Source organism: Balaenoptera borealis (assembly GCF_965194805.1).
Source record: "Balaenoptera borealis genome assembly, chromosome: 11".
NCBI lineage: Eukaryota > Metazoa > Chordata > Mammalia > Artiodactyla > Balaenopteridae > Balaenoptera > Balaenoptera borealis.
Window position 1 is genome coordinate 46,283,609 of NC_138868.1, and position 26,022 is coordinate 46,309,630.

At 41.2% G+C, this 26,022-nt stretch overlaps 1 long non-coding RNA gene and 1 pseudogene across 4 annotated transcripts in view; one reads left to right on the forward strand and one right to left on the reverse strand.

Annotated features, from left to right (window-relative positions):
* The window catches only part of LOC309605621, a 33,219-nt gene extending 16,682 nt beyond the window's left edge, over nucleotides 1-16,537 (forward strand). The window contains exons 2-4 of one of the 3 annotated variants that reach the window (XR_014231442.1): nucleotides 7,712-7,783; nucleotides 8,500-12,758; nucleotides 14,523-16,537. This is a non-coding gene — a long non-coding RNA (uncharacterized lncRNA). Of the gene's footprint in view, nucleotides 1-7,711; nucleotides 12,759-14,522 lie in introns of all 3 variants that reach the window. The other 2 variants (XR_014231441.1, XR_014231443.1) reach the window with 2 other exon arrangements.
* Nucleotides 1-26,022, reverse strand: part of LOC309605602 (large ribosomal subunit protein eL42 pseudogene) — a 621,562-nt pseudogene that overhangs the window by 403,801 nt on the left and 191,739 nt on the right. The gene's annotated exons all lie outside the window — the stretch shown is intronic.

The following is a 26,022-nucleotide window of genomic DNA, read 5'->3' on the forward strand; positions in this document are numbered from 1 at the left end:
CCTGACCTGTCCACCGCTCTATTTTCCGCTTATATAACTCTGTCTAAACCCCAAACCTCTCTGCTACTTTTTCTGAGGCTATATTAATTAGTTAATATAGCAGCCTTCTCAAGTCCCAAAGTCTCATTCCAGTAGAAAAGAAGCAGTCATTAGCCTAAGCCTGGTGAGTGGAATGACCACAAAATCCTCCCCAAAGTCCTGGCCTCCTTTTGCCTGATAGTCTCCAAAATAAATTTCATTTCTCTACTGACCTGAAGTTCACATTAAACTATTTGCTGCCAAGGGTTTGAATTACTGCAGATATGTCCCTTGGGTTTATCCCAGTTGAATTAATAATCAGCGCCCCCGCCATAATCTCTTGTTTGGCAGTTGCTCTTATTCCACACAACCTCCCTCCTGAACTCAAGACTCATGATGTCCATCGCCTGCTGGACAAGAACATCTTGATGGCCCACTAGCAAATCAAACTTGGTATGTCATCGTGATCTCATGATGCCCCCCCTGCCCAAGCTCCTGCATTCCCCTTCTCAGTGAATGGGCAAGTCTAGTGATCAAGTCGTTCAGACTACAAAGTCTCAGAACTGTGCCCAAATCCTCTCTTTTCTTTATTTCGTACATCCAATCAGTTAAATCCTTTCAGTTGTACCACATATATGCTCTCTGACCTGTCCCTTCTCCTCTAATTCAGGCCCAATTCCTCTTCTACCTGGATTATATAGCAAAAATCACTCAAATGTCCTGAGGGTAGCAAACCTTGCACCTTCAAGAAATGGAAACAAAAGCCAGTGGGGTTGAAGCATTAAGAGCAAAGAGGAGAGTGTCCGGAGATGAGGTCAGAAAGGCAGGCTGGGTCCAGATCCCATAGGGCTGTGTAAGTCATATTAAAGAGTATGATTTTTTTCTTCCAGTTTTTTTGAGATATAATTGACATACAGCATTGTGTAAGTTTTAGGGTGCACAGCATAAAGATTTGAAGTACATACACCATGAAATGATTACCACAACAAGTTCAGTAAACATCTATCATTTCATATGAAAAGAAAAGAAAAAGAAAAAATATTTTTCCCTTGGGGTGAGAACTTTTAGGATTTACTTTCTTAACAACTTTCAGATGTAACATACAGCTGCGTTAATCATATTTATCATGTTGTACAATACATCCTTAGTATTTATTTATCTTATAACTGGAGGTTTGTAACTTTTGACCACCTTCATCCAATTCCCCCTCCCCCATCCCCCCCACCTCTGGTAACCATGAATCTGATCTCTTTTTCTATGAGTTTTGTTTGTTTGTTTTTGTAGTATAATTGACCTATAACACTATGTTAGTTACTGGTGCATGACACAGTGACTCCATATTTCTGTACATTACAAACTGTTCACTGTGATAAGTCTAGTTACCGTCTGTCACCATACAAAGATATCGTATTATTATTGACTATATTCCCCACACTGCACATTTTATCCCCATGACTCATTTATTTTATAACTAGAAGTTTGTATCTCTTAATTTCCCCATCTATTTCTTTCCTTCCTCCACTCCCCTCCCATCTGGCAACCACCTGTTTGTTCTCTGAATCTGTGACTCTGCTTCTGTTTTGTTATGTTTGTTCATTTGTTTCGTTTTTCAGATTCCACATATAATTGAAATCATACAGTATTTGTCTTTCTCTAGATTTTTTAATTCAATAATTGTGATGGTATATTACTCAGCCATAAAAAAGAATGAAATAATGCCATTTGTAGCAACATGGATGGACCTAGAGAATATCATACTAAGTGAAGTAAGTCAGACAAAGACAAATATCGCATGATATCACTTACATGTGTAATCTTTAAAAAATGTTACAAATGAACTCGTTTACAAAACAGAAATAGACTCACAGACATTGAAAACAAACTTACGGTTACCTAAGGGGAAAGGGGGGGAGGATAAATCAGGAGTTTGAGACTAACAGATACATACTACTATATATAAAATAAGCAACAAGGACCTACTGTATAACATAGGGAACTATATTCAATATCTTATAATAACCTATAATGGAAAAGAATCTGTAAAAGAATATATAACTGAATCACTTTGCTGTACACCTGAAAATAACACAACACTGTAAATCAACTGTACATTAATTTAAAAAATTAAAATTGAAATAATAATAATTGTGATGGTAAGCCATTGCAAGGCTTGCCAATGGAATGGCGCCAACTTAATATACTCCATCTAACTCACCCTTCACACTGGCCCCAAATCACTCTTGTAAAACATAGGTCAAATTATACTGAAAAATCCATAGTACCCAGAATTCCAGTGTAATCATGAGAAAAACAACAGTCAGATTCCAATTGAAAAGCATCCTACAATATTCCTGACCAATACTCCTCAAATTGTCAATGTTATCGAAAAGAAGAAAGCCTGAGAAACTGTCACAGACAAGAGGAGCCTAAGGAAGCATGACAATTAAATGTAATGTGGTGTTCTGGATGCGATCCTGGAACAGAAAAAGGACATTAAGTAAAAAGTAAGGAAACCTGAATAAACTATGAACTTTATTAATAATAATGTGTCAATATAAGATTCATCAATTGTAACAAATGTCACTATGATATTATAAGATGTTAGTAATAGAAGAAACTGTGGGGCTATGTGGGAACTCTCTGTACTATCTGCTCTGTTTTTCTGCACATCTGCAATGTTCTAAAAATTAGTGTGTCAATTTAAAAGGAAAAAAACCTCTGCAGTAATTGCCTAGTTCCTTAAGGACAAAGGCTAAGCTTGGAAGTACAACATGTACTTAGGGCATTTTCCCAAGCTAATTTTTTGTACTCCCTGCACCCCCAAATTATACCACAGCTGCACTGAGCATTTAACTTTTCCTCGGACATTCCAGGTCCTTTGAAAATGCCTCTAAGGCTTTGCACATGCTGTTCCCTCTCCCTGGAATGCTATACTCTGCCCTCCTCAGTTTAGCTAATTCTACACTGATTCAACTCTAATGCTTCCCTCAACTCTCCCAATTCACTTCTCCTGTGACATTCCATAGCTCTTGAAACACTCACACATTTTCTGCCACAGCAAACTCTAGAAGAGCAAGCTGCCCAGATCAACTACCTCTCCTTCACTCCCAAGGTCTGAGCAGCTCACCTAACCATCCCTATCTTTTACATTTTCCAAGGCAAAAGTCCGACAAAAGTCCAGTAGGAACCCTCCCATGACCAAATTTCAGGGGATCCACATCAAACTCCCGAAGTGGTCCTAATAAATACCTTCTTACTCACCTGAAGTGATAAGAGAAGCACTCAGCCCTATTGCTTAGGATAGGCGGAGATAAAACCGCACAACTTTTCCTAAGAAATCCTCTTTGCAAGTCCTCTCTTTTCCATGCTTTTTCTATCTTTGAGGTAAGTGAGCAGTTTAATTAATTCTGTTATCAGTTTCAGGGATCTATTGGGTTGGCCAAAAAGTTCATTTGGGTTTTTCCATAAGATGGTATGGAAAAACCCAAACAAACTTTTTGGCCAACCCTATACTTCAAATGTCTTGGCACTTGCTTTGCTCTGCTGTTTAGCATATGGCGCTGGATATGTCTATAAGCTTCAGCATCCCTTCCCATACCCTTCTTTGTGCCTTCCTGTGCTACAGAGGCTGGAAAGTTAAAAACTACAGCTCCCTTGCAGCCAGGATACTAGATGCAGTTAAGAAGCCTCACGTGAGCCTGTCTATAGAGTAGCTCTTAACATTGGTGCTTGCTTCCCAGTTTCAGGGATAAAAGAGAGAGAGCACAGAGGAAGAGAACAGAAACAAGGGGAAAGAGAAAGGGCGGGAACACAAGAGAGAATGTCACAGGGAAACAATGGTCTTTTGTATTTAAAACTGAGGTGAACAGCAATGTCTTACTGTATAGCACAGGGACCTATATTCAATGCCCTGTAATAAACCATAATGGAAAGGAATATGGAAAAGAATATACATATATATATACATATATATATACGTATATACATATATAACTGAATCACTTTGCTGTACAGCAGAAATTAACACAACATTGTAAATCAACTATACCTTAATAAAACAAATTTTTAAAAATAAAATAAAAATAAATAAAACTGAGAAGTGACATCCCATTTTACTTTGATTGTAATCTGTTGGTCAGAAGCCAGTTACTGGGGGCTTCCCTGGTGGCACAGTGGTTGAGAATCTGCCTGCCAATGCAGGGGACAAGGGTTCGAGCCCTGGTCTGGGAAGATCCCACATGCTGCGGAGCAACTAGGCCTGTGAGCCACAACTACTGAGCCTGCGCATCTGGAGCCTGTGCTCCGCAACAGGAGAGGCTGCGACAGTGAGAGGCCTGTGCACCGCGATGAAGAGTGGCCCCCGCTCGCCGCAACTAGAGAAAGCCCTCGCACAGAAACGAAGACCCAACACAGCCATAAATAAAAATTAATTAATTAATTAATTTTTTTAAAAAAAGAAGCCAGTTACTAACCATTTAGTAATTACGATAGGACGTGTATACCAACAGTGGGGATCACTGGGAGTCACTGTGGAATGAATATGGTGATATATTCACTGAAAGTCAATCAGGCCAAGAAACTAAGGTAACACTTAGAATTAATGGAATTATTGAGATTAAAGATTACCCCGTGCTCACTGGATGTCATAATCAGGGACTCATCAGGCTGAACATAAATTTACATTAAAGATGAATAAAAATGTTCAAGGGTAACAATAAGATATGGTAATATAGATGGAACAGTACCTACCTCAGTATTTACATAAAAGGTAATATTGCATGCCATTTATATGTGTAAAACAATTTAACTCAAATAATTCATATTGGAGCTATACCCCTTTGGGTTTTGGTTTTTTTATATAATTCTTTTTTTCATTTCTAATATCCTACTGGTCTTTTTTTTTTTTTTGGCTGTGTTGGGTCTTCGTTGCTGCACGCAGGCTTTCTCTAGTTGCGGTGAGTGGGGGCTACTCTTCGTTGCTGTGCGCGGGCTTCTCATTGCGGTGGCTTCTCTTGTTGTGGAGCACGGGCTCTAGGCACGTGGGCTTCAGTAGCTGTGGCTTGCAGGCTCTAGAGCGCAGGCTCAGTAGTTGTGGCACACGGGCTTAGTTGCTCCGCTGCGTGTGGGATCTTCCTGGACCAGGGCTCGAACCCGTGTCCCCTGCCTTGGAAGGTGGATTCTTAACCACTGTGCCACCAGGGAAGCCCCCAGCAGTACATTCTTGAACACATTAGTTCTGGTGGCAGCCCCAACCCCAGCTACTCCAGCTCTTCCAGTGATTTTGAAATCTGTATTAAATCCTTCTGTGCTTAAAATATCTAGAGTGGTTTCTATATCAGTATTAGTCTGCTTGGGCGGCCATAACAAAATACCACAGACTGAGTGGATAAAACAACAGAAATTTGTTTTCTCACAGTTCTGGAGGCTAGAAGTCCGAGATCAAAGTGCTGGCAGGGCTGATTTTCCTGCGGCCTCTCTCCTTGGCTTACATAAGGCCGCTCTCTTGCTGTCTCTTCACATCGTTACCACTCTGTGGATACACGTCTCTGATGTCTCTCTGTGTATCCTAATCTCCTCTTCTTATTAGGACACCAGTTAGATTTGATTGGGGCTCATCCTAATGGCCTCATTATTTAACTCAATTATCTCTTTACAGTCCCTCTCTCCAAATACAATCACACCCTGAGGTACTGGAGTTTAGAGCTTCAGTTATGAATTTTAGGGGGACACAATTCAGTCTATAGCAATATTCTTCCCTGAAACCTGACTGATACATATATCTTGATGTGTCTGTCCATACTTCCAATTTAACATCCTTTAACACATGAATGGATAAGTGAATGAATGAGTGAATAAACATGGCAGAGCTTCACAGCAAAAGCCCATTCTCTAGTCACTACCTTCTCTTCATAAAGTTGCTGAGTTTCCCTTCCAACCTCTTCCCTCTGGCTCTTCTTCATCCTGCAGTTCTTATGGAAGGCAAAAGAGACCAACCAGTGGTATATTAGTCACCTATTGCTGCTTAATGACACTACCACAAATTCAACTGCTTACTATGACACATTTATTATCTCGTAGTTTCTATGGTTCAAGAGTCCAGCCATTACTTAACTGAACCCTCTGCTTAGGGTCTCAGAAGGCTGCCATCAGGTATCAGCCAGGGCTATGTTCTCTTCTAAGGCCAGCCTAGAGAAAAGTCTGCTCCAAGCTCACTCAGAACTCAGGTGGCAGAATTCAGTTCCCTGTGGGTGTAGCATTCAGGTCTTCATTTTCATGGTGACTGTCAGCCAGTGGCCACCCTCAGCTCTTAGAGTCTGCTCACAGGTCCTTGGCACTTGGGGTTTCCCCACATGGCTATTTACTTCCACAAAGCTAAAAGAGCCATTCAGCAAAATGGCACTAAGATTATATATGTAACCAAATCAATAATCATGCACATTCCATCACCTTTAATGTACTCTATTGGTTAGAAAGAAGTCACAGGCCACATCCGCACTCAAGAAGAGGGGAATAGGGACATCCCTGGCGGCGCAGTGGTTAAGAATCCGCCTGCCAATGCAGGGGACGCGGGTTCGAGCCCTGGTCTGGGAAGATCCCACATGCCGCGGAGCAACTAAACCCGTGAGCCACAACTACTGAGCCCGCGTGCCTAGAGCCCGTGCTCCGCAACAGGAGAAGCCATGCGATGAGAAGCCTGCGCACCGCAACAAAGAGTAGCCCCCGCTCGCCGCAACTAGAGAAAGCCAAAGACCCGACGCAGCCAAAAATAAATTAAAAAATAAAATAAAATAAATTTAAAAAAAAAAGAAGAGGGGAATATACAAAGGTGTGAATGCCACAGTTGAAGTTCAGGGAGGTCACCTTGAGAGTCTACTTACCACAACCGGCTTCTGCTTTCCTGGCTTCTTCCTCTTCCTCTCTCTGCTGTAGTCTCTGTGATCAGGACCCTGTGTCGATCTGATAACCAACAGATAGAGGGAAGCAGCACGGGACCCTCACCCAGATCAAGTACCTCTTTTAGCACAGCTGCCTGTGCAGGAGCTCTCTGAAGGCAGAGAGCCCATCAGCTTTAGCTGTCCTAAGAGCAGCAGAAAAACTCAAGTTGAGCATGTGGCACACTCCTCTGCAGCCCTTAACACATGGGCCCTTGTTCCATCATTATGTGCTTATTTTATGACCCCTATCAGATTCTAAGCATCTGACCAGCCAGGACCTTGCCCATTTTTTTCTCTTTAGTTCCTTGTCATTCTGAGCCAAGATCTGGCATATGGTAGAAGCTGAATATACTTTAGGAAGAATTAATTAGCTCCATAGTTTAAAGACAAATGATTGTGATGTCAGAACCTGAAGCATTTAAACAGACAATTTATTAAACACTTCGAAAAGAATGAGATCCATACAAACGAGTTCTACTCAGTAACAGAAAAGTAGCTAGAATAGATTAGATGAAAAATGATGTTTTTATGATTGCTTTTAAAAGTAAAAAATTATAATAATGGATATGGATAATGGTAATAAATGGCACAATGGTTATTGTCAGTCATAGTCTACATTTTATTTTTCTGTAATGTGTGACACTTACATTTTGATTTAAAACAATGAAAAGGAATGTAAAGAGCACTAGGAAACCAAGTATCTCATCAATTAATCATGTCTCATTTCCTTTTTTTTTTTTAAATATATGGCTATTAAGCAGATGATTCAGGGAATCCAATTTAATTCAACAAACATTTATGAGAGCCTACCAGGACATGCAAGATATTGGGTAAGTGCCAGACTGCTAGGGGTCAAAATGCCAGAGGCAATGTAACTTGATTTCAGTGAAGCCTTAGACAAAACATCTCACGATTCACTGATAGATAAGGTTGGGAAGGTGAGTGGTATAGAAGCATTGTGACATGGTTTTGCAGCTGACTAAATAGCCATATCCACAGAGGATTGATAAATAACTGGTGTCCATCAGCAGGAAGTTTTCCATCAGAGTCATCGTTCTTTTACCCTGCCTTAGTCAGCATTTTTATATATGAATTGAATGAAGAAGATAAGCACAAAGTTTAGAGTCATAGCTAAGAGATGAAAGAAGCAAGATGCAAAATAATCTGCACAGCACGAAATTCAGCAAGGATCATTATTCAGCTGTGTATTTTGTTTAAAAAAAAAAATTGACCGTACAAATTCATGGGGATTCCTGGCTTGGCAGCAGTTCATGTAAAAAGCAACTGGGTTTTTTATTGACCACAGCTTCATTATGAGGCATTAATGGAATGTGGCTGATAAAAACAAAGGCGAGGGCAATTCTTGACCACAGTCATAAATCTCACGTCCAGATAAGACGCTGGCAGGTCAGTCCTGTTCTAGTCGGATTTCGTAGGAGTTCTATTTTCACTTCTAGTCATCCATTTCACTGTTGGAATATGGCACCCTTAACCCATTTTTATGAAGAAATGTTTTCTTACACTCCTTCTCCATCCTGTGTTCTAGCATATTCCAAAAGCAGCGTGCTAAATTGGGACAAACGAGCTCTACCCTTCGTATGCAGAAAGATTGCAAAGCAGTGATGTCACGTGAACAAGGTCCCTTACAGAGCTTTCAGTCCTGCCAGCTTTGTGTCAACTTATTCTTTTATTGCAGTCTCCTCTCACTAGGGACGCAGGCCTAAATCTAGGGGTGATGAAATGACCAGAAATCTGACTTACAGCCCTCCTACCACAGTCACAACACAACCCTTTGTCCACGAACCGGGCTGTCTTGCCTACATCCTTATCTTTCGTGCCAGGACTCCAAGACACCAGCCTTGCCAACCTCCTATAGGAGTCTAAATCCACCTTTTAGTCTGCAAACTGAGATCCCTGCTACACTTAAATAAGTCACTAGAGTGAGATAGGAGAAGTTCTCCTGTCCCCCTCCAGTAAAGACGTCCCCTCCCTCATCAGGAATCCCTCCCAACTCTGAGGTCCCCTTATTCCTCAGGCCTGGTGAGAACTGAGAGTAAGGAAAAGTGAGGAGGGAAATGAGGAAAGAAAGAAGGGAAGAGATTAACCCTGATCCCAAAGATAAGTCCTTCTGTTATTTCTCTAGCAAATCATGGTTCTCTCCTTTCTTCCTTCTTTTTCCCCCAACCCTCTTCAACACATATACCTGCCCAGGGTCTAGGGGAACCCCAGGCTTATAAAGCCCACTCCCTCCAAAGAGGTTGATCCTAAAACTAGAACCAGTCCAGCAAGGCCACCTCCCAGCCCAGGCAAGATGCCCAAACCTCTAAACAGGCTAAGGTCTAGTTGGGATCTGCTGAGTCAGACCCTCTTCTTCCCTAGCCCCAACAAAGACTTGAGAAATGGTGGTCTGTCCCACTAATGCCCTTGGTCTGGAAGGGTGGAAGTCATTTTTATAAGTTAGGCTCTGTGCTAAATACTGTGAATGCGTTATCCAATTTAATACTCATGATAAATCCTGTGCTGTGATGTATCAGTTAAAGATGTCTTCCAGGGCTTCCCTGGTGGCACAGTGGTTAGGAATCCGCCTGCCAATGCAGGGGACATGGGTTCGTGCCCCGGTCCGGGAAGATCCCACATGCCGCGGAGCAACTAGGCCCGTGAGCCACAACTACTGAGCCTGCGCGTCTGGAGCCTGTGCTCCGCAACGGGAGAGGCCGCGACAGTGACAGGCCCGCGCACCGCGATGAAGAGTGGCCCCTGCTCGCCGCAACTGGAGAAAGCCCTTGCACAGAAACGAAGACCCAACACAGCCAAAAATAAATAAATAAATTAATTAATTTTTTTAAAAAAATGTCTTCCATTACAAGAACAGAAAGCTCAACTCAAAATGGCACAAAGTAAAGGGGAGTATTGGTTCACACACTTGAAACAACAGAAGTAGAACAGGCTTCAGGATGGGTCGATTTAGGAGTCCAGCAACTTCATCAAGGCGTCCTCTGCTTTCCATCTCTCCACTCTGCCACGCACAGTGAGAGCTACCAACTAGAGCTGACCCCTGTTGCAGTCTCAGAGTGGGACCACATATAACCCCCATCCTTATCTAGCGGGAGAGAGGGAACATTTTTTTTTCTGGGAGTAACCGGTAAACTTCAGCAAGCTCATTGGCCTGAATGAGGCCAGCACTGGGTCTATAATAATGACCTGGAAATGGAATTGCACTAGGCTGAGGCTTCGGGAGCAGAGGGGTCTGCTCCTGGGGAGAGATGTGAATATCCTAACAAAAGTCATGGTAGTTGCCAAGAGAAGGAGAACAGATGTCAGGGAGGCAACCCTATGGCTCTCTTAGGAATACATTACTGCAATTTTGCTGATGAGAAACTGTAGCTCAGAGAGGCTATGCAACTTGTGTAAGTGGAGAAGGCAGGATTCTCACACAGGCTGTCTGGACCAACACCAGGATACCCTGAGAACCAAATTAAGAAAAGCCAGAATAAGGGCTTCCCTGGTGCTGCAGTGGTTAAGAATCCGCCTGCCAATGCAGGGGACACAAGTTCGAGCCCCGGTCCGGGAAAATTCCACATGCCGCAGAGCAACTAAGCCCGTGAGCCACAACTACTGAGCCTGCACTCTAGAGCCCACGAGCCACAACTACTGAGCCCGTGTGCCACAACTACTGAGCCCGTGTGCCACAACTACTGAAGCCCACATGCCTAGAGCCCATGCACCACAACAAGAGAAGCCACCGCAGTGAGAAGCCCGTGCACCGCAATGAAGAGTAGCCCCTGCTTGCCACAACTAGAGAAAGCCCGCGCACAGCAACGAAGACCCAACGCAGCCAAAAATAAATAAAAAAAGAAAAGCCAGAATAGTCATCTCTTCACCCTCAGCCTGAAGTGTGTGGGTGGGAAAGGGCAGCTGGGGGTTCATGAAGCTGGGAGAATCTCAGCCACCGTTTTGGCACCTGCGAACCACTGAATCAACCCACCCCCCCAAATATGAGGCAGCTTGGAATCCCACATGAGCTGATACCATACGTAGCCCAGCAAATGTCTGTAAACTAAAGCGAAGAGACCACAGATCTATTACCCATGAAGGTGAGTTCTAGAGCACTGCTTCCCAAGTCTGATATGAGTGAAATCCATGCTGCGAGCTAGCCTGCAAACCTAGCCACAATGCATAACATTGCTCCTCCTGGGGGATGTCTTCCAAGTTCCAAAGGACAGATTTACAAATAGACTTCTGGAGCACAGCCCCATCCACTGCTGGGAATTGCCTTTCTTTGACTTGTTTATTCAGGAGAACTGTTCTGGACTTTCACCCAGCAGCTGCCTGGCAGGAGGTGACCTGGCTTTGGCCAACAGAGGGTGGGGACAGCAGGACGGTAAAGCTGCTAGCTACTGCTCAGTGCTAACTAGGCACCAAGCTATACCATAGGAAGGGAGAAGGGCAGAACACTTAGAGGCCATAGTACAGCTGGTTTCTGACAAAGGACTTCACTTAAGGAGTACGAGTCTCCAGTCCCACACCACTTCCATTTGGAAAGGGAGAGACAATGTCTCATGCACTCACATGGCCCGAAAAGTTTTTGCAATTTTTGAGTGTCAGTGAGTGTAAATGTTCCTTTAAGCAGCTGCTGTCTCTCCTCCCAGTTGAGGTCTCTCACGAGGCAGCATCAGGTTTGAGCATCACAGCCTGCCACAGCCATACTGGCCTTGAAGATTTCTGTGGTCTATTTTGAGCGATTTTACTGTTCATGGTCCTGGCGAATTATCCACTTTCTGACAATATTTAGAGTCTGATGTAAGTGCAAACTAGATAATGACCTTTAAAGTCGTGGCATGATGTTCTGTTTAAAGCTTTTATTTCTTCCTCAGAGCATCTGCAAGGTCCTCTGACCCCTCTGCATGGCCCCTTGGAGACTTCCCCAAGTTTCTGTCCACTTGCTGGGGCAGGGCTGGTGTATGATAGGCAGAATTTTCACGTGTCTTAGGCCGTGAGGAGCTTCTGAGCCTGCAGAGACCATTCCTTACATTTTGACGCTGTTACAGCCTGTTCTGAGATGCATAACACTGACCGACTCATCCGAGGCATGTCTGTCTCTCTGGACATTTTAGGATCTTCCCCAAAACACATGTGAGAGCATGTCACCAGCTCCCCCCAGTGAGTCGTTACTAGGACTTGGCTAATATTTCAAGCTTGACATGGCTAAAACAATACCATATCTGCAGCTTAACTTTAGGTGACTCATCAGAAGAGCTATTTTAAACAGAATTTGTAGCAACTAAGATTACATTTGTTCTAGGAAAAACAGACTGAAGGAACAAAAGGCTAATGCTAATGCAATATTTTGAAATGCTCTTTTTAAGCTCATACAAGCCCTGCTGTATTTTCTTGACAGCATCTTAGTTACCAGGCACAACAGGAGGGGCAAGAACCGGTAACTAAAACACTCAAACTACCGTGTCCTGGCACCATCCGGCGGGAGTGTGTGTTTATCAGAGGACAGGTTTGCAGAAATAGTGATCTTGTTCATCTAGTCACTGGGGAGCCTCATATGTACCCTTGCAAAATAACATTTGTCAGGATAGCCTTATGATGGGCAGAGTTTACCAGTCACCTGCTTACCTTATGGTCATCTTTGGTTCACTTGGCAATCACTACACTCTCTTCCCCACCCCAGAGTGCAGAACCAGATTGAGGACTCTGGATCTGACATTTGGGCCAAGACAAGGTTTCTACAAGGAGCAAGGGATCAACAGATGCATGGGACGGTGGGGTCCCATGCTACTCAAATCAAACACGCAGGTAAACACCAACCTCATTGTTTTCCTCAGAAGTTGCTTCCCTTCCCAAAAATAAAAAGTCCAGAACCTTCAAAGCCTGAGGCTGTCAAGATAAATACAGTGTACTACTGTATGATCTCACTCATATGTGGACACTTAAAAAAAATTGAACTCACAGAACAAATGTATGGATACCAAGGTGGGGAAGGGTGGGTGGGATGAATTGGGAGATCGGGATTGACATATATACACTACTATGTATGAAATAGAACCTACTGTATAGCACGAGGAACTCTACTCAATGCTCTCTGGTGACCTAAATGGGAAGGAAATCCAAAAAAGAGGGGATATATGTATACATATAGCTGCTTCACTTTGCTGTACAGCAGAAACTAATAACACAACATTGTAAAGCAACTATACTCCAATAAAATTTAATTTAAAAAAAATTGAACTCATAGAAACAGAGTGTAGAGTGGTGGTGGCCAGGGACTAGGAGGAGGGGAAAATAGTAGTTGTTGGCCAAAGGGTACAAACCCTCAGTCATAAGATGAATAAGTTCTGGGGACTTAATGCACAGCATGATGACTACAGATAACAATACTACATTGTATACTACTGAGAGGTTAGATCTTAAGCATTCTCACCACACACACACACACACACACACACACACACAGGTACACACACACACACACACAGAGTAACTATGTGAGGTGATGGATGTGTTAATTAATTTAATTGTGGCGATCATTTCACAATGTATACATATATCAAATCATCACAGTGAACACTCTAAATATATACAATTTTATTTGTCAATTATACCTCAGTAAATCTGGGGGGAGAAAAAAAAAAGAAAACCTAAATAATAGAGAATCTCCAGGAGGGGAGAACCTCCGATGGGAATCTCCACAACCCAATTCAGTCCACCTGAGTTTTCCTTCTCGCTTAGGGTCTCCCACTTTTACCTCCCATTGCCATCATCACATTAGGCCCCTCAGAGAGATGCTGATATTTCTTTAGTAGGATACAAACCCCTTCCCTGAACTCTTCTTTACATAGCTGAGACAGGCTGGAACTTTTCCAAAGCCTTTACAAAATTCTGAGAAAGAACGAGGGTATAAACAAGAAAATACATGAAGCAGAAGCACAGCCAGGCTTGCACAAGACATTAACAATGGTAATGTTTAGGGAATGAGACATGCAAGGAGGAATTTTATACATTATACTCTTCTTGTTTGATTTTTTCCAAGAATTATATTTGATTTATAAGTAGTACACATACATTTTGATACATACAGTATTAGTTGGGTTTTTTGTTTGTTTTTGTAAATTTTTTTTACTGAGGTGTAGTTGATGTACAATATAAGTTTCAGGTGTACAGTATAGTGATTCATGATTTTTAAAGGTTATACTCTATTTATAGTTATTATAATATATTCACTGTGTTACCTGTGCTGTACAATATTTCCTTATAGCTTATTTATCTATACATAGTCATTTGTACCTCCTAATCCCCTACCATAGCATTCTAGATCCTATGATTCACTCTACCCACAGACTTTACCCCTTATTAAATCTGAGACTCTTCCTTCTGTTCCTTTCTAATCCCAACCCTCTCTAACAGATCTCACAGACATACTGGGGAAACAATGGGTGATGAGTCTGATCATTCCACAAACATGTCACTACGTGCCAACTATCATGCCAGACACTAAATAATGGGCCATGGCTCACCTTCAAAGCTTATCAGTACCACTCAGATGCCTTTTCTCTTTGACAGGAGAAAGATCAAGTGTCATTTCCTTAAAACTTCATTCCCTGCCCATCTATGAAGTCCCAGATCTTACATTTTTTTAAAAAAGAAGAAGAATAGGCACTTAGAATTATATGAAAGCATAATTAATAGATTCATTAATTTCTGCCAATAAAAGGATTTGGTTGAAAGAATTCTCAAAAGACAATGGAAAGGAACTCATTTACATATAAATGGATCTTCCGGGAGACTGCAAAGAAAAAAATCCCACTTTCTGATTTGGAGCAACAAAAAGCTACTAATACAGTCAAGACTAAGAGGTCTCTGTCCTCTGGGTGCCTCCAGAAAGGTGACTAAGGGCCCTTATTAGGCCCATCTAAGCTTGTAACTACTAACTCTTCCCCTGCTCTTTACCTATGCTTCGAGGAGATACCATTTCTCTCCTCCGTCTCATCATGTAACCTGGGCTCAAGAATTCTCACCTGGGAGTGATTCAGATTGGGTTAACCTTCATTTTCCTGGGGACCCCTCTTCCTTAATCTGCCTCAGTTTCCTCAAGGATGACAAAGATAAAGCATTTGGAGACATCACAAATGAACCTCATCCCAAGGTTTACAGCCACCCCTGCTGAGAAGAACACTTCAGAAGGGCACTTCTGAGGAACAGTATCCACTGACACACCCGGGGGAGAACAGTCTGTGCCTGGGGAATTTGCCTTCAGTTATGGCTTTCATGACATCATTGGCCCATGATGAAAGGACATCCAAACTTAAACCTCACGGGCCAGACCCCTGCGTGGACTTCCTTGGAAGGTTGCCAGGGGTCAGGGAGTCTGCCCTTCCCTCCTGCGCCCTAGCAAGTTTGTACCAAGGGATGGGACAGACAGGACTTAATGGCCTGTAAGAAGGAAGCCACCCGTGTGGCCCAGCAATCCGTCCTAGGAAATGACAGGCCAGCTGGTACCCAACTCTACAAACATGTATTCTGAAATCCCCCAAATTCTTCCAAGGCACTTTGCTAAAATAAATCAACACATAACCATTCTAGAATCATTTCAAGAATTTATTACTAAGAAAACAGCAGGTGGCAGCAAAGTTTTACATTTTTTTACCCTTTGGGTGAGAATGAAAACAAAGCATCATGGAATTATCTCTTCACCTCTGAGTCAGCCAGCTGGCTCTGAAACTGGCACACTGCCATCTTGTAATGTGGAGAATATAGAGCCTTCTTGAGTGGGCTCCGTGCATTGCGACAAGAGAAACGAAAAAATGTCACCCCAAACCAGAGACCTGCCTGGTTCTTTGCAAGCCAGGCATGAAAGTGACCAGCACAGAATGGCCGGATCACAGAGCAAGAGGCTGTGGCTGTGAGTCTCGTGTTCTCTTGCCCAATGTCAAGGAGTTGCTCATTCACAATGGGAAGGCCGTCATAGAAACCCGAGTATGATTAAGTGGAAGTATGCCTAAAAATTGTGTGTACACTGCATAGCATTTTCACCATCTATTATGATGCAACCCACAAGGTGAAATGTGCGGAGAGAGAAAGATAGGGGAGACAAGGGGGATTTTAGAATCTGGTCTCTGGTGCAACTAGAGATTTAGAGACCTCTGAAGGCTACATCACCACCCCACGGCTGCTGAAGCTCTGGGCTCAGGAGCAGGCAATGCCAAGATCACTGTCTGGTTTGGTCTCAAATGTCTTCCTTGCCTTAGTATTGTGCTTGGCTCCCAACTTCAAGTTGTGGCTGGAAAGTTTCCATTGCCCCAGCACAGCACTGGAGTTTGGAACCCAAGTTTTGGCTGAATTGTTTTGCAGAAAAATCCAGTTTTGCCTTTATGAATTGACTGGCCAGTTTATTTCATCCCAAAATGGTACATCAGGACTCTCTCAGACCCAGTTTAGATTGAGCTGCTTAATTTCCATCCAGGAGGAAATTCTCTTCCTGTTTAAAGTAGGGATGAAGAGGGGATGGGGCTGGAGGATTTTGCATAGTTATTATTTTTAAAGATACAAAACTTGTTATAAAAAAAAAAAAGACAAAATTGAAGACCCTGTTTTCAAGATCCTAAACAGATTTTACAAACAGATGTATTTGCGGGTTTTCTTTTTGGAAGTGGAATTGACAGGGAAGTGAGTAACTTTGGTCTTTTGTAAGTTATATAACTATATCTGCGGCATTAGCAGCTTCTGGTGATCAAAGAGAACATTCCTGAAGGTGCAGAGGAGGTAGGAGAAATCCATTTATTTACATAACATGAGGTTTCAGTCCCAAACACACAATATTTTTCTTTCCTGCAGAAAATGTGATCTTGTTCTGAGGGCTTAAGGACAAACTTCACAGCTCTCTGCACAGAAAGGGTACTTCAAAATTATCTACTAAAGAAAACATTTTATGATTCCTTTGAATGTAATAAACAATATCTTTTGAGGCAACTTGCAGTGAATGTTCCAAAATTTATATCAACATTTAATTCCCTCTCTGTATGTTCTACACTCCCCAAATATGATGTTAAATCATTTAACACGGAGAATTGACAGCACCAGGAAAATATTTGGATAACTGTCTGGAGTTGCCATTATTGGCTTTAATTATGACCTACTGGCTCTTGGGTCCTGAAGCAGCCAGAAAATGAGATTTGTGTGCCAAAATATTCATTAGAATTCCCTTCTCAGTCATTGTTCAGAAAGAAAAAGTTTCCTTCTGGCCCCCATCTTCAGTGCTTTTAAGTGGAATCATTAATATGCCAGATTTTTTAAAGGATCAGTCAAAAAACAAGATTATGAGCATACCTTGTATTTTGCATTTTAAAAAAATCTTGAAAAGGTCAAATGTTCCTTTGCTCTTTTTCTGTTACCCTGAAGAATTGTTCTGCAGCCATGAAGTTAACAGGTACTCTCCCCCCAGGCCTCCTCCCCCTGCTTTCTTGAAAAAACATCATCCTATAAGCTTTGGAACTGGAAGTACTAGTGAAGCACAGCTTGAGCCTCGAGAAGAACTAGTCAGAAAAGATGATCTAATTTTTTTCTGCTCTTCAGTGTTCATTTCTCCCTGAATATAAGATCTTAGAATGTTGGAGCTAGAGGGGAAGAATCAGAGATCATTGATTCCATCTCCCAGTTATTAAGATGACTAATCTAAGGTGACATGGTACACCTACTGTTTCAGCTTTGGGTTCTGGCATGGGGAAAGAGCAGGCGCTTTTTTTTTTTTTTTTTTAAATCAGGGCATCCTTAGTTGTTACTATTAAAAAGAGTTGCCATTTAATGAGCATTTACTACACTGCCAGGCAGCGGCTGATGCTTTCATATACGTTGCATCATTAATCCTCACAACAAGCCTATAAGGTAAATATTATTATCCCCATCTTATAGCTAATGAAACTGAGAATCAGGTTAAGGGAATTGCCCACAATTACAGGGCTAGAAGAAGGAAGAATCCATGGGCAAAATCAAGACTGCCTGACTTCAAAGCCTGTGTCCTTTACTCTTCCCGCATGCTGCCTGCCAAATGAAACAAGGCCAGAGTGCAAATCAAGTTGGGAGATCTTGGGCTCACACCACTTTAATTTTTCAAATAATGGGTGAGGAAAGAGTCCTCCACAGTGATAAAGTAGAGAAGGATGCCTGTGTCAAGCAGTCCCCGGTTACCAGAATTTGCAAAGAGATCAACAGGGACCATATAGATGAAACTATTTCCCATTATCTACTCATCATGTTTAACAAGGCAGTTTACTCTGAAAGCTTTTGAAAGACTTCCCAGCTTTTCATAAAAGTTGGCTGATTCGATGTTGACAATTTGTCTTTCATTTAATAGAAAATTGGTGAGGGAAATTTGGGAGGGATGCTTATTTTGGGAAAAAATAATTTGGATTTTTTTTTAATGCTCAAGGTCAAGAAGGGCTAGGAGAGCAGATGTGGTATAAATTAGGGAAGTTTATCTGATGGTTGTCCACAGTGGCACAGATGATGGAGTTACTGCCTGGAAATGCTTGCATTTTCCATTGAAACATAGTTTGGGAAAGAAACTTTGACGTTTTAGAAAAACTAATAAAGTTAAGATAGAATTGGAATGTTACATGTTAAAAACCATGAGATGGAGACATTCAGGGGAAACATCCAAGTTTGTTAACTGAGGTGCCAGTGAAAACTCTTTGTAAACTGAAACTTTACTGTCTCCCAAAGAGAAAAGTCACATACCTGGATAAATTATAAATAACCTGCCCGGTCCTTGCTCCTTCTCTCTGAAGAGGAGGTAACTCAAATCCCGCTGTAAGTAGGTAGGTAGGTATGTGCCTGGTCAGGGAGATTTAAGGAGCATCACTTGCATGTTGGGTTATTTCAGTGTCAAATCACCTGATCCACTGCTACCCTCCTAATCCAAGCCAACATCACCTCTCATCCAGACCAGCGCAGTCACGGTGTATCCAGTGCCTGGAACAGGGACCAGCATAGAGTTAGGAGCTTAATAAAATATTGTTGATTGATTGAATGAATGAGATCCTGCTTGCCCTGAATTAGTGTCCCAGTCCTGGTTCCCTGACCCTTGATGTGTGCTTGGTACTGAGACCCAGCCATGATACCCTACCTCTAGGACTATATCCCTGCCCTGTTCTCTCCAGTCCCTTTGACAGCAGTGTGTTAGTTTACTCAGGCGGCCATAACGAAATGCCATATATTGAGTGGCTTAAACAACAGAATTTTTTTTCTACAGTTCTGGAAGCTAGAAGTCCAAGATCAAAGTGCCACAGGTTTGGTTTCTTCTGAGGCCTTTCTCTTGCCTTGGAGATGGCCACTTTCTCTTTCTGTCCCCACACGGTCATCCCTCAGTCTGCGTGTTATCTCTGTCCTAATCTCCTCTTCTTATGAGGACACAAGTCAGATTGGATTAGAACCCACACATAAGACCTCATTTTACCTTAATAAATCCTCTTTAAAGGACTTATCTCCAAGCACAGTCACATTCTGAGGTTCTGAGGGTTAGGACACCAACTATGAATCTGGGGAGGAGAGACACTATCCAGCCTATAACAAGCTGTCACAAGCAGAGTCCTCTCTCTGCCTCCTACAGCTGGACTTCCCTGGGGCCTGCCTGTAGTTAGCTCCTAGGATGCCCATTGCTGTGCTCTCTGACCTTTTTTTTTTTTTTAATTTATTATTTTTTTTGCTGCATTTGGTCTTAGTTGCGGCACGTGGGCTCTCTAGTTGTGGCGTGTGGGCTCAGTAGTTGTGGCACAGGCTTAGTTGCCTCACAGCACGTGGGATCTTAGTTCCCCAACCAGGGGTCCAACCTGCGTCCCCTGCATTGGAAGGCGGATTCTTTACCACTGGACCACCAGGGAAGTCCCCTCTCTGCCATTCTTGACGCCCTGGTGCTTCCTGCTGGTCCTCTTTGCCGCCAATGCCTTACAGCACAACCACCTGTTGTCTGTTACCACACCCTGGGCTGGCCTTCCTCCCATCACCTGCAGCTGGTCTTCTCTCCAAACACTTGCCCCGCCTGGCTGCAATTAACCCTTCTATTTCTGGCTGTGTTCATGGGTACAACCCTAAATCTAAAACTACTGTTAGAGGGGTGGGATAGGGAGGGTGGGAGGGAGACACAAGAGAGAGAGGATATGGGGATATATGTATACGTATAGCTGATTCACTTTGTTATACAGCAGAAACTAGCACCATTGTAAAGTAGTTATACTCCAGTAAAGATGTTAATTAATAAATAAATAAAAGTACTGTTAAAAAACAAAATTCAACTGAGTAAATTTGAAGAACCAATTGGTTCTATTCATCGATTCACAAACGGGGCAGCATCCCACCTAGCAACTAGAAGGGTGCTCCGAGGGGTTGTGTAAAATGGAAGGTTTCTATAGGAAGAAGGATAGGGTGAGGGAACTATTAGCAAAAGAAAAGAAAGGATTACTTTTAGGCCAGGACATCTTTTGGGTCAGGGGGGAGGGAATGGCAAGGGTTTTATCACACACATCCCCTCTGGGGGATGGAGAGGGTCTAGTGACAGATTACCTCATAGGTGCTGACCCAAAAATTCCAGCCTGGTTCATTAAGATTACATTTCTGGGGAAGGTCGAAACTGCAATTAGGTCAGGTAATAAGTCTAGGTTTGCTATCATGGGCTTTAGCACAGGTGACGCCATTTGTGGCCTGTAGCTTCTTCTTTAGCACTACATACAAACATAAACTAACTCTTGGTCTCAGTCTGTTATGATCACTGGGGTGCATTTTTGAAATAGCTGAAGAGTGATAACGTCTGGACTGAACAAAGTTAAGTGGCCTCACAAAGATAAAATTTTACTCACAAACACACAATGACATTATGGCCCACCCACAAGAGAATCTAGTTCAATTGGTTTGGGATGTGGGCCGGTGTCAGTACTTTTTTAAAAGCTCCCCTAAGTGGCTTTAACAGAAAAAGGAAAAGGTTAAGGATGACTGCTCTAACTAGCAGAACAAACCCATCAAATTGAGACCAAAAACTAGGCTAGAACACAAGAGTACAACTAGGCTGGGAAATCCTGACCCATTTGTGACTTGTGAATGTCCTGCAGGGTCCAGTCCCACGCAAATACAGAGATGGGTGGCCCTCCCTCCAGCTCACCACTCCTTTGGTGTAAAGTGCCCTGCCCTTTGATCTAAGAAGTTGGATGTGGCTTATTAGTGTCCTCTGCCACTCAGAGCAATCTGGATGGGGCTCAAAATTTACTCTGGACACAGACAAGTGTCACTTCTGCTGGGCCCTCTGGCTGTTGGTGATGAAAGACCCTTGGCAGTGGTGAGAAGAACAGCTAACATGGCCCTTTGGCTCAGCAACGGTGGGACTCACTCAAATAGCAGATGGACTCCAGGCATTGATCAGCCTCCAAAGGCTTCCTGAGGCCAATCTGCAGTCTCTCCATGATGCTGTCCTCCTCTTGGTGGGACTCTTCCCCCAGCCCTCCCACCAACCCCCTAAGTCCTTGCTCTCCCCCAGCCCAGAGGATGCTGGGGTGAAGGGGCTTAGTCAGGTTCTCCCTCTAGACTCTTTCCAGTATGTTTAGGGCAAAGTCAATCCCTCATGCTTCCGGGCCTTCCCTTTTGACTCTCAAGGGCCTTTTCTTCTCTCTACAAAACCTGGTACTCTGCAAATAAAAGGCTTTGGCTTTCAAAACTATTGTTTTTGACGTGGGCTTCAAGAGGCTATTTTAAAAGTCAGAAACTGAACATTGACTGTTTTATTCTTTCTTTCTCTTCACATTCCGGTTTTACCAATCCTAATTCTCCTTGAGCAATGCCTCTGATTTACTAGGGGAAAGGTCAAGTGGAAAAAGTGTAGCAAAGAAAAGCACAAAGATTAACCTTTCAAGATACTCTCTCTGTGTAAGAAATACTGCGACATTGGTCACTCCAGTCCCCCACCCTGACCCCACCCTGACAAGTGAGCAGGTCAGGATGTTCTGGCTGAGTCTACACAGGGAGAGTGAAGTGGAGAATCAAGATTTATCTTGATAATAAAAGTTCTAAGTGACAATTATTAAAACCTTGTTTTCTTCAACAAGTCAATGGCATGAAAATAAAAGGGGGGTGGATTGTTCTACATTAAAAGAAAACTTAGATATACAACAATCTTGTTTGGAGTCTGTTTTGAACTAACCACTGTTGAAAGACATTTCCAAGACAATAAGGCAAATTTGGTTATGGACTGGGTATGAGAGGATACCACAGAATTATTGTTAATGTTAAGTGTAACAATAGTATTTGATTATGTAAGAAAACATTCTTTTTTCATTCCTTTTTTCTTAACAGATGCATACTGAATTGTGTGTGAGTGAAATGATATGATGTCTGGGGAAAAGAGAAGAGAAAAAGGAAGGAAGGAGGAAGGAAGGGAGGGAGGGAAGGAAGGAGGGAGAGGAATAAAGGGCAGGGAAAACCAAACACTCTGGAAAGAAACAAAACAAACAGAAAAGAAAAACGGATAGATGAATTAAGTGTGAGAAAATCTTGATAACTTTTGATTTTAACAATAGGTATATGGGAGTTCATTATGTTATTATCTCTAATTTTTGTGTAAATTTGAAAAGTTTTATAATAATTTGTAGAATTGTTAACCTAGTACAGGAAAAGACAGACTGAGAATGGAAGAGAATAAAAGGGCCAGAAAGAAATTCAAATATTTAGTGTTTAAGATTTATTGCAGGGGGGAGGGATAAACTGGGAGATTGGAATTGACATATACACACTACTATATATAAAATAGATAACTAATAAGAACCTACTGTACAGCACAGGGAACTCTACTCAATACTCTGTAATGACCTCTATGGGAATAGAATCTAAAAAAGAGTGGATATATGTATATGTATAATTGATTCACTTTTCTGTACAGCAGAAACTAACACAACATTGTAAATCCACTATACTCCAATAAAAATTAATTTAAAAAATAAAAAAATAAAAGAAAATTTTAAAAAGACTTATTGTATTACTGATTTGCAGGCAGATGAATTCTTTTTTTTTTTTCTAAAGTTTTTATTGTTGTTGTTTTGTTTTGTTTTGTTTATTTGGCTGCACCAGGTCTTAATTGCAACACACAGGATCTTAAGTTGTGGCATGCAGGATCTAGTTCCCTGACCAGGGATGGAACCTGGGCCCCCTGCATTGGGAGCACAGAGTCTTAACCACTGGACCACCAGGGAATGAATTCTTTCTTCAAATAAACTCTGACATGGGACCCCAACATATAAAACAAAAAATAGTAGAACTGCTCCACTTGACGCTAGAGAGTCTACTTTTGCTTCCTCCTTGTCTCCCCAGGAATCTGCAGAAGTAATTCAGGGAAACCCTGTGGCTCTATAGGACACAGTTTGAAAACCTCTGTAGTATATGATGAAGGAAACCTCCCAAGTCCTGCAGAAAATGTGTGTTACTTAGTATATGTGTTAGACAACTGCTAACTATTTGGGAGAAAAAAATAAAGTTAAATCTCTACTTCACATCATATACCAAAATAAATTCCAGTTGCAATAAAATGTTTAAAGTACAAAATGAAATCAGAAGAGTAATAGAAAAATTTATGAATATTCTAAAATATTAAGACAGAGAAGGACTTCCTAAGCAAGCCAACAAAGGCAGAAAAATTAGTATCTTTGATTATATAAATATCTAAAGTTTTATAGGGCAAAAAATAAATCACACTTCACAAAAAGGAAAAAAAGGAATGTGTGTATGTGACAAAACTTTAATATTCTTAATCATTAAGTAGAATTTCAAATCAATAAAAAAAGACAAACACTCCAATAGAATAAAAGGATCAACAACAATAAAACAATGTATATGAAGACATATAAATTATCATAAAGATATGAGAAATATTTCATCTACTATTGATCAAAGAAATATTGTAAGTTGAAGTAATAATGAGAAAAGTTGATACTGACTCCTATTTCTGGTGATAATGGCAGACTAGACAAGCTGAAAATTCAGCTACTATAAAATATCTAGAATGCTAAGCAAAGTATACTTAACATCCTTTTAAATGGATAACTGAACCCCCATGAAAATACAGAAAATCCACAGGAGACCAAACCAAAGTAACTAAAAACCAGAATGGAGAGCTTTAACTGAAAAGTAGTTGCCTGGACTTTGGGGAGGGTTTTCCTCTCCCTGGTAATAAAGAGACTTGCTTAGGGACAGAAGAAAAGGAATTGAGACACTCAGGTAAATCCAGGATCCTCCAAAGGCTACACCCCACTTCTCCAGCACAAATGCACACGTGCATGGTTTAGAAACACAATATCAAGAAATTAGTATTAAAAATGGTCCCAGGTTGGTAATAACTCTGGGGCAATAAGAAAAAGCAAACACAAACCTCTCTGGAACAATTCACCTCAACCCAGAATCACCATAGATTAAGCTTTAATAAGATGAGCTCAGAACCCAAAACTACAGAAATAGGAGGAAACAAATCATGATGACTAAGAGTCAGCTGATAAAGATTATAGAGTTATTAGAATGAAACTATAAACTAAATATGTTTAGAATTATTAATATATAAAATGCAGTCTAGAAACATAGGAAAAGAATAAAACTTTCTAATAAGAAATATCATTTTTACCTATCAGATGATACAGTATTAAAAAAGAAGTATAATGCTCAGTGTTTCTAAGAATATAGGAAATTGACATTTATAGACTGTTAGTAGAAGTAAAAACTGATCATTCCAGAGGTCAATTTGGCAATATGTATCAAATATTTAACAAAAAGGTACATACTTATTGGCTCAATAAATTTACTTGTTTTTTTTCATTGAAATATAGTTGACTTACAATACTATATTAGTTTCAGGTGTACAACATAGTGATTTTTATAGATCATGCACCATGCAAAGTTATCACAATATTATTGACTATATTCCCTGTGTTGTGCATTATATCCCTGTGATTTATTTTATAACTGGTAGTTTGTACCTCTTAATCCCCTTCACCTATTTTACCCATCTCCCCATCTCCCTCCCCTCTGGCAACCACTAGTTTGTTCTCTGTATCTGTCTGTTTTGGTCTTGTTATATTTATTTGTTTGTTTTGTTTTTTAGATTCTACCTGTAAGTAAAAACATACAGTATTTGTCTTTCTCTGTCTGATTTATTTTACTTAGCATAATACCCTCTAGGTCCATCCATGTTGTTGCAAAAGGCAAGATTTCATTCTTATTTATGGCTGAATAATATTCCATTGTATATGTATTCCATTGTATATACAATGGAATATTATGGTGGGGTGTATATATATATATATATATATATATATATATATATATATATATATATATATATATAATCTCACATCTTCCTTACCCATTCAACTGTATGGACACTTAGATTTCTTCCATATCTTGGCTATTGTAAATAATGCTGCAATGAACATAGGGGTGCATATGTCTTTTCAAATTAGTGTTTTTGTTTTCTTTGAATAAATACCCAGGAGTGGAATTGTTGAATTGTCTGGTAGCTGCATTTTAATTTTTTTGAGGAACCTCCATACTGTTTTCCATAGTGGCTGTACCAATTTACATTCCCACCAACAGTGAAAAGGATTCCCTTTTCTCTACATCCTCTCCAACACTTATTTCTTGTCTTTTTGATGATAGCCATTCTGACCTATGTGAGGTGATATCTCATTGTGGTTTTGATTTTCATTTCCCTGATGATGAGTGTTGTTGGGTATCTTTTCAATGCGCTTATTGGCCATCTTTGGAAATGATATCTTCTTTGGAAAAATACCTATTCAGGTCCTCTGTTATTTTTTTAATTAGACTGTTTTTTTTTTGATATTGAGTTGTATGAGTTCTTCACATATTTTGGATATTAACCCTTTATCAGATGTGTAATTTGCAAATATCTTCTCCCATTCAGTAGGCTGCCTTTTTGTTACATTGATAGTTTCCTTTGCTGTCCAAAAGCTTTTTAGTTTGATGTGGCCCCATTTGTTTATTTTTGCTTTTGCTGCCCTTGCCTGAAGAGACAGATCCAAAAAAATTT